Source organism: Pogoniulus pusillus, chromosome 10 (assembly GCF_015220805.1).
Source record: "Pogoniulus pusillus isolate bPogPus1 chromosome 10, bPogPus1.pri, whole genome shotgun sequence".
Lineage (NCBI taxonomy): Eukaryota > Metazoa > Chordata > Aves > Piciformes > Lybiidae > Pogoniulus > Pogoniulus pusillus.
In genome coordinates this window covers 15,471,501-15,480,517 of record NC_087273.1, presented here as the reverse complement: position 1 = coordinate 15,480,517, position 9,017 = coordinate 15,471,501, and the positions used below count along the sequence as shown (strand labels likewise).

General features: G+C 42.0%; 1 long non-coding RNA gene across 1 annotated transcript in view; it reads right to left on the bottom strand.

The window, feature by feature from the left end:
* Nucleotides 1-2,792: 2,792 nt before the first annotated feature.
* LOC135178999 (uncharacterized) overlaps nucleotides 2,793-9,017 on the bottom strand; it is a 144,712-nt gene continuing 138,487 nt past the window's right edge. Inside the window, exon 5 of the long non-coding RNA XR_010303834.1 lies at nucleotides 2,793-2,912. This is a non-coding gene — a long non-coding RNA (uncharacterized LOC135178999). The remainder of the gene's footprint in view (nucleotides 2,913-9,017) is intronic.

The window sequence follows — 9,017 nt, the reverse complement described above, 5'->3', positions numbered from 1 at the left end:
AGAAGACTCTGAGCACATGCTCACAGAAGCATACACCCTTCCTACACTACAATCAAAATGCCTACAAAACAAGCAAGACAGAGGCAGTTTAACTGCATTTTCTAAAGGCTAGGGTTTTTTTTTTCACTCGTGTAATAGGAGCTCCTCCAACTCACACTTCAGTGAGATTCATCTGCGTAATAACTGGGGGAAAAATTCTAGCCATCTTGACACTATCTCTCTTCTCTTCCTTCCAGCCTAGGGACACTCCACAGTCCAAGCTCAATACAAGACAGCTACTAAATGTGTGAGTCTCCATTTGGTGTCCTTTTACGAGATACACAATATGGCCGCAGCACCAAAGCGTTTATGCATTCAGACTCTAGAAAAGAGACGTTCCTTTTTAAAAGCATACATACAGTAAAATAATCCTTGAGCAGACAATTTCCATACATTTCAACATGAAAAGTCTCTTTTCACTTTTCACTCATCAAGAGAATGGTTCTGAAGAAGTAATTCTGTTAGAAATTCTATGCTGTTACTCTGAAATTAAAATCTTGCATTTATCTGCTTGTTGTCTTACATGCTGCAAAGCTTCTACTGCAAATACATTCAGAATTTTTGATTCCATCACAAGAACAGTGGCAACAGAGGTAATAAAACACAATCTTTTTGTTCTGTCTTTAGAAAAATGCTAACTTTTCTTCCCACTGGAAAATTCTTAAGTCTTTCTAGCAACATTGCCCAAGAGTTACGTTTAATATGGTGTATTATGTAGTATTAACAAAGAAAGTTGTACTTATCCTATTCCTTATATCCACTGTGTTTGAATTAATCTAATGGATCTGCTTCAATGAGGGATAGTTGATCTTCAAGCCATCTCTACAAAAGCCCTTTGGGCAGCAGAGTCTAATTAATGATATGTTTTCATCTTGTCTTTACATAAAATCATCTGACAAGACAAATTAAGTAGAAACAGAGGACCAGAAACAAATTTTAAGAAGACTAATCTACACTTTCTGTAGCTGCCCTGCTGGATTTCACCCTTAGCTGGCCAAACCACCACCACATTTGGCCAAAGTCAGTTGTAAGTTTTCTCTATGTTAGTAAAAGCTTTGTCCAGCAAAAACATCCGGGCAGAAGTGCAAAAGCTTGATGTTCTATAGCACAACAAGTGTTTAAGCAGTTCTTAATCCAAAAGCATTTTGAATTGCTGCTGTGAATCAAAACTATTGAATTTCTTACCAAGTTTAGTTTCACAGCACTGTTTTCTTTTCCTCTGTTCTTTTCTATTTCCTCTCCCTCACACTGATTCTCTTGGTATCCTTTCTCTTTACACGAAAAAAAATCCACATCCAACAGTGCTTGACCTGAACCTTCAAACCTACAATGTTCAGCTGCATCCCTGATAGGAAAAATAGGGTATTTTCAAAAGAAACTACAGTGAATATGAGAATCAGTGGAGGAGTAAGTAATAAAATCTGTGGAAAAATCATGAAGATAGTTTTGACAAATAAACACTTTTTAATTAAATCAACACATATCACTTCTCTCTATTATAGTTTGTGAAGGACCCATCCTACAATGCATTCTGTTTTGCAAGTTACTGCTTTTAGCACTGGAAAAGCAGAGACAAAGGTCAGAACTTGAGATGCTGTAAATGTTGGGACTTGTTGGTACATAATAACACTGTTCTAATAGCAAGAAAGACTAAGCAAAATCTTGATGCACTGCAATGCAGACCCAAGCCTTCTACTGTTTGCAGTGAACACAGAATTCACTTAATGAGCAAGCCTCATTTACATACAGCAGGTATGACGTTATTCAGGCTAATAAACAATCTCTGGCTCTCAAGTAGAGATGCAGCCTTTCAGAGCCCCAGTGTCGCTCTCTGACACAGTGTGAGTGAAGTACTGGCCAGCTTCCTGCTGAGGAATGACAGAATGTGCAAATGACAACATGGCAACTTAACTCAGCAAAATAAAGACAACCTCCCAAATGACAGTAGGCAACACACACAGAGAAACACCCAGGCTAATAAGAACGCTACATTACTAGGCTTTAGCTGTAGTTTTTCCCAATATGGCTGTTCAAGGCAAGATTGGACGTGGCACTTGGTACCATGGTCTAGCCTTGAGCTCTGTAGTAAAGGGTTGGACTTGATGATCTGTGAGGACTCTTCCAATCCTAATAATACTGTGATACTACTAATAACCTTGTCCCTGCTACAATAGCAAACAGCATCACCAACTACTATGACCAAGTATGCTGACAGTTGCAGAGGGGGATTTCTCAGTACCTACGCCTATTTGGCAGAGGAGAGAAATTAATTGGGGTGATATAAATTTTATATAAAAATATAATTTATTAAATCCAATATTCTGAACTCTCGCCACCCCCAACCACTGTGTATTAATATTCAGTTTGGTACATAGTTATGAAAACAATTGGGATAAAATATGTACAGGGATTTGTTATTTAACTAGCAAACATTCAAACTATAAACAGAGAGAGGAGTTTTCCCCGTGGCTTACTGCCGTTTGGATTCTTTATGCTATTTGCCCAGCAGAGCAGGCTGAAACTCTTTCTGCTCTACAGCAGAGGTGACTTATATTACAGAGGTATTAAAGCTTTTACTCACAATTCTTATCAGTTATTAATCACTCTCCCAGGCTGCATCACAGCCTGTGCCTAGTGTCCAATTCTCCAGGGTCTCTGCCTGTGGACTCTGAGGCTGGAATCTTCCCGGCTTGAGGGGAGAGGATAAATCTTCCCAGTTTCTGAGGAAATAGGCTTTCTCTAACCTTTGTTCTCCTGTTGAGGGACGATCTCTGCCTTTGGTGCTGCTGTCTTCTTCTGGATGCTGTGTCCAGGGATTATCAGCTGGCAGGGTTTCGGGAGGAGGAGAATGGTTGTTCATGGCTTCAGGCCATCTGTGTGTGTGCAGACAATTCAGAGTTTGCTTCCTGGTTATCTCAGCAGCAGTGGCTTTTACCAGGCAATGGTAGGCAGCAGCATGCAAAGTGTGCGCGGCTGCTGGGAGTCTGAGCTCCGTAGATAAAGGCAATGCAGGATCTAGTCCTGGTAGCAATAGTGTGCAGATGTGCACAGCTGGCTTAGAAGGCTATAGGCTCCTTATATATATATGCGCAGGCTTAAATGAGCTCTGCATCTAAGGTACGCAGGCAGGTGAGCTGCGAATGAGTCAAAGCATGAGGTCTGAGCCTCTGAGCATCAGACCTATGCAATGGCATCCGAGCGCAGGGGCTGCAAGTGAGGGTTAGAGCTGTGTCTGAGCTGTGCAGGTGAGTCAGAGCTGAGCTGAGCTGCGGGTAGGGTCAGAGCACGTTGTTTACCTGTGCACCTCTATTTATTGACTGTGGGCTGAGATTAATGGCCTCTTTTGGCCACTAGAGTGACCAATCAGGTTGGCAGTCAGCCAAACCTTACCATAATAGGCAGAAGCTCTTGCCTGGACTTTCCCAAATATGGGGATCACATGGATTTACCCCAGGGACACACGAGCTGGGTGTGTGTGGCTTACACAACCTGTTTACAACCAGGGGTCCTGGCAGAAAGACATGTCTAGGAAAGGCAAAGCATAAACAAGCCTCTTTTCGGGCCACAGACCCTCCACGACACTGACTAACCGGCAAAGCTCTTCACAGAATAACAGAATATATCTGGTTGAAAGAGAGCTCCAAGATGATCCAATATAACCCTCAACCCAACACTGAAAGCCATGTACCAAGTGCCAGGTCCACAAGCCATGTGAACACCCCCAGGGATGGTGATTGCACTACTGCCCTGGGCAGACCATTTCAATGCCTGAGAGCCTTTTCAGTGAAGAAATATTTCCTAATATCCAGTCTGAACCTCTCTGGCACAGTTTGTAACCATTTCCTCTAGTCCTGTCGCTTGACAACAAGGAGAAGAGGCTGTTCCCCTCCTCACTCCAATCTCCTTTCAGGTAGTTGTAGACAGTTTCCTCTTTTTCAGACTGAACGATCCCAGCTCCCTCAGATGCTACTTGTTAGTTATGCATTCTAGGCCCTTCACCAGCCTCTTTGCCCTTCTCTGGACACAGCTTAGCACCTCAATGTCCTTCCTGCACTGAGGAGCCCACAATTGAACTGCACTCCAGGTGTGGCCTCACCAGTGCTGAGTACAGGGATATGGATCACCTCCCTGCTCCTCCTGGCTGAGTGTTTCTAATACAATCTACTAAGATGCTACTGGTCTTCTTGGCTACCTGGGCACACTGATGACTCAGAGTCAGCCTACTGACTGTCTTTTTCTGGTCACAAACTGTATTACTGGTATTCTAAGACAAAATTTGGAGAAGTATCTATAATACCTGCATATATAGGTGGTTTCTGCTAACTAACAGTTTAAAGTTCTCCCTTATAAATACCTACTGACAAGCATAGGTCATTTTAGGGCAAAGCTTCCTGGAAGAAGTAGCATAGCTAGCAAAAGTAAGAAGAGAAATGAAAATTGTTACACAGCATCTATCAGTTTACTTGGAGATTCAAGTTGGCGTTAGGCAGGTAGGCTTTACAGATCCTCCTGCCCACCTCCAAGGCAACTATCTCACCAGCAGCTTGGTCCTGTGAATACAAGGATTGCAGTAGTACATCTTACTCAGGAGCCAATATGTCTTGAGGGATTTAATTTTAATGTTTCCTGGTTATTTTGACTTCAGCTGATTAAACAGACTAATATGTTAGCAACTAGTGTAGATTTGGTGCAGAACACTGTCCCTCATTTTCTCCCAGATATTCTTTCTATTTTGCATGTTTGTATTCTTAACAAGACTTACCAAGGAAATGAAAAGCAGAAAGAAGAGTGTGCTTTCAACTTCAATTATCAGTTTGAAAGTGCAGTTCTGTACCCCGAATGCTTTACAAACAGAATTTTTTGGGTTTTGATCTCCAAGATGGTTAGGAAATATAAACACATTCAAGAGTTGGAAAATATTCCTGATACGCAGTCTCATTTCAAAAGAAGAGCAGCTCAATCCTAGGCATAATAATAGTTTTGTTAAAGTATTGTCTTTAAGTAAAGGTGGTTAAGCTTAAACCGTCACATTTTAAGGGAAAACACTTTCTTTTTTTTCCCTGCTGTGCACAGGGAGTTGCAAAAGCGCCAATGAATTAAAGAGATCAGTAAAATGTTCTTCTTGTTTTCCAGATGCTGGCAATAATAATGCAAAGCAATATGCTCTACATAGTAACATCATCTTCGTGAATAACTGACTAGTATGGAGCATGCTTGAAATAAAGACAGTCTTCATCCCACAGTTCTTCCAATCAAAGAGAACAGAAGTTGAGACACAGAAAGGAAAATTCTAACTGAAACTTTGCAGCTCAGATAGACAGGATATTGTTGAGCTGAGTACCACCTTTGAAGTGAGACAAAGTTAAATTAATATTACTTGTCCACATAGAAGGATTTTATACATTGATGATACTTAAAACTATTTGTTCCTGGTTTTCACCAGTGGTTTCTACACAGCCATGTATGAAGCATGGCTGCTGAACATAAGCGACCCTCGGAGATCCATCTAATGCTCAGCTGCTAGAAAGAACAGATTTGAGTTTAATAAATCCTAACTATTGGACATGGTCAAATCTTTTGTTTCAAGATTTACAACTAAGTTTATATGTGACAAAGTTTATTTGCCTCTTATCTGGGTAAGCATTGCTGAAGAGTGTTGCCTTTAGACACAGAACAGTCATTTGTTTCTGAGTTAGTGTCAGATTTAACATCAAGTGAGCCATCCCATTTCCAAGCTGCTCTATGAATCATAGAATCATAGAATCAACCAGGTTGGAAGAGACCTCCAAGGTCATCCAGTCCAACCTAGCACCCAGCCCTATCCAGTCAACTAGACCATGGCACCGAGTGCCTCGTCCAGTCTTTTCTTGAAGACCTCCAGGGACGGTGCCTCCACCACCTCCCTGGGCAGCCCATTCCAATGGCAAGTCACTTTCTCTGGCAAGAACTTCCTCCTAACATCCAGCCTATACTTCCCCTGGCACAACTTGAGACTGTGTCCCCTTCTATTGCTGGTTGCCTGGGAGAAGAGACCAACCCCCACCTGGCTACAACCTCCCTTCAGGTAGTTGTAGAGAGCAATGAGGTCACCCCTGAGCCTCCTCTTCTCCAGGCTAAACAACCCCAGCTCCCTCAGCCTCTCCTCATAGGATTTGTGTTCCAGGCCCCTCACCAGCTTTGTCGCCCTTCTCTGGACACGTTCCAGCACCTCAACATCTCTCTTGAAGCTGCATACGGCAGGATAGTATTTGCAATCGATGGTACAGGAGTCCATAGATCCAGCAGAAGGCTTTACCAAGCACCTTCTCCATGGAGGAAAGCTATGACTCTGTTTCCTTGCCAGGTTGCTCAAGGCCTCATCCAGCCTAGCCTTGAACATCTTCAAGAAGGGAGCATCCACACCTTCCCTGGGTAACTTGTTCCAGTGTCTCACCATCCTTACTGTAAAGAATTTCTTTGTAATATCTAGTCTAGATCTACCCTCCTCAAGCTTCAGTCCATTCCCTCTCACCCTGACACTACAAGCTCTTGTCAAAAATTCTTCCTCAGCTTTCTTGTAGGTCCCCTTGGGGTACTGGAAGGCTGCTGTATCATCCTGGAGCCTTTTTTTGTGCTGTACTGGTATAGCTTTTAAAAAGGTACCTGATTTTTTAGGACACTACTTGAGTCTACAGAACACAGGGAACTTTCCAGGGCATTAGACGAGACTGGAATCAGTCTATGTTTAGGATCTGGTGGAAGCACACAGACCTTTAGAGAGAATCAGCTAACAAACTGAATTTGATACTTTGCCCTGCTGTATTATAGACAGAGTAAACTGTTTTCATACCCTGATCTTAAGTCTTCAGAAAGGACAAAACCTTTTCTCACAATACTGGATACACATTGCAATGTGAGAAAAGAACTGCTCTGCAACAAGTATAATTAATGCACATTTAATATGAAAGTTATTATGTAGCACCAATTAATTATTAAAACCACACATTAATTTCTGTCCCCTTCCACGTGCTAATTAAATAACATCCTTTCAGAGTTTGTGTTTCTATTAGAGCTGCTCAGTTTGAAAATCAGAACCACTCTTGTGAATGTGTTAACCTCTGCAGTAGTTTTCAGATAGTCCTCTCCTGAGAGGCAGGAGATGACAGATGCTAATGCACGGTGCTTCTCTGGTGTGTCTTAACTTGCTTGCATTCATTCGTGTACTGAATCATCATCTAATGGTGTTACAACTAGAAAGGATTATGATTTCACTGAATATAGGCTCCTATTAATTACTAACTTTTTTACAGAACACTAGAGATTGGAAGGCATCTCCAGAGATCATCAAGTACAAGGCCCCTGCCAAGCAGGATCAACCAGGGTAGTTCACACAGGAATACATCCAAGTGGGTTCTGAAAGTCTCCAGGGAAGGGGACTCTCTGGGCAGCCTGTTCCAGTGCTGTCACCCTCACTGTAAAAAGTTTCTCCTCATGTTGAGGTGAAACCTTCTGTGTTCCAGTCTGTAGCTGCTGCTCCTTGTCTTATTGCTGTGAATCACCAAAAAGAGATTGATTTCCATGATACCTTTGCAGAAAGCTCTAAGATATCACAGTTTTAGTGGTTTCTCTAGACTTGAGGGAAAAATACGATTTATAGAAACACTCTATTTTCACGTTCTTTGTGGCAATAAAGGGGACATAGAAACCATTTCTTAATATAGGATCACAAATGAAATGGCACTAACACCACTAAGTATTTGCAGATATGCATCCAGTTATAGATGCATCATGATGCATTTGTGACTTATTTCAGTCACTTTCCATAAACACTCCAATGAACACATTTATCTTCACACAAATATGCACTGAAAAAAACCCAGAGCTGATGTAATTGTATGGCTATGCAGCTGCAGAAGTCTTTCTATTAGATGTGTTTGTGTGTATTTTGAAACATTTTGTGGCATTATGGTTCATCTGATCATAGCAGAGAAATAAAAGCTGGACTTGCTGCTCGATCATACAATGGCTTAGGGTAGAAGGGACTTAGACATCATCTACTCCAACCTCTCTGCCATGGGCAGAGATGCCTCTCAGCTAGACTTGGCTGCTCAAGAACTCATCCGAGGGAGGAGGCATCCACAACCTCCTGGGTAACCTGATGTATAGGGTTAACACTCCTGGGGCAGTAACCCTGAACCTGACCCACACCTGATCAAAATCCCACTACCTTCATACTGAAGAACTTCTTCCTAAGATCCAGTCTAAACCTGCCCTCCCTCAGCTTAAAACTATTGCCTCTTGTCCTGTTGCTAGACAGCCTTATGAAAAGTCCCTCTCCAGAATGCCTATAGGATCCCTTCAGCTACTGGAAGGCAGCTGAAAGATTCCTCCAGAGTCTTCTCTTTTGTAGGTTGACCAACCCCAGCTCCCTCAGGCTGTTGTCATAGCAGCCCTCAGATCATCTTTGTGGCCCTCCTCTGGACTTGCTCCAACACTTACATGTTCTTCTTATGCTGGGGACACCAGAACTGAACTGCAGTATTCAAGGTGAGGTTTCACAGGAGCAGAGTCAAGGGGCAGAACCACCTCTCTATTGAAATCCAGATAACCCAAAGATGACTGACTCATTTTAAAGCCAACAGAACACAAAAAAGCAGACTGAAAGTGGTAGTAAGTCAGTGCTCTATTACTCAAATTCAGTCATAGTGAAGTCTTTAGATAGGCAAACTATAATTTATAAAGTCAATTTGTATTATGACCAGGGTACCAGAGTACAGCAGCTAATAATGACTTCTAACACTCATTTCAGTAATGCCTGAATCTGTTTTGTCTACAAGCCTGCCTTTTCCTGCTGTATTACCCACACGTGTTTCAGACAGGAATACTGCATTAAAATAGCTTGGTAAAGATACTTAATGCATCTTTTAGAAATTAGAGGCATGTATTAGCTGTTATCACTCCTTTAGAATGTCCATACTCATGTTTTCAGGTTGATAAAT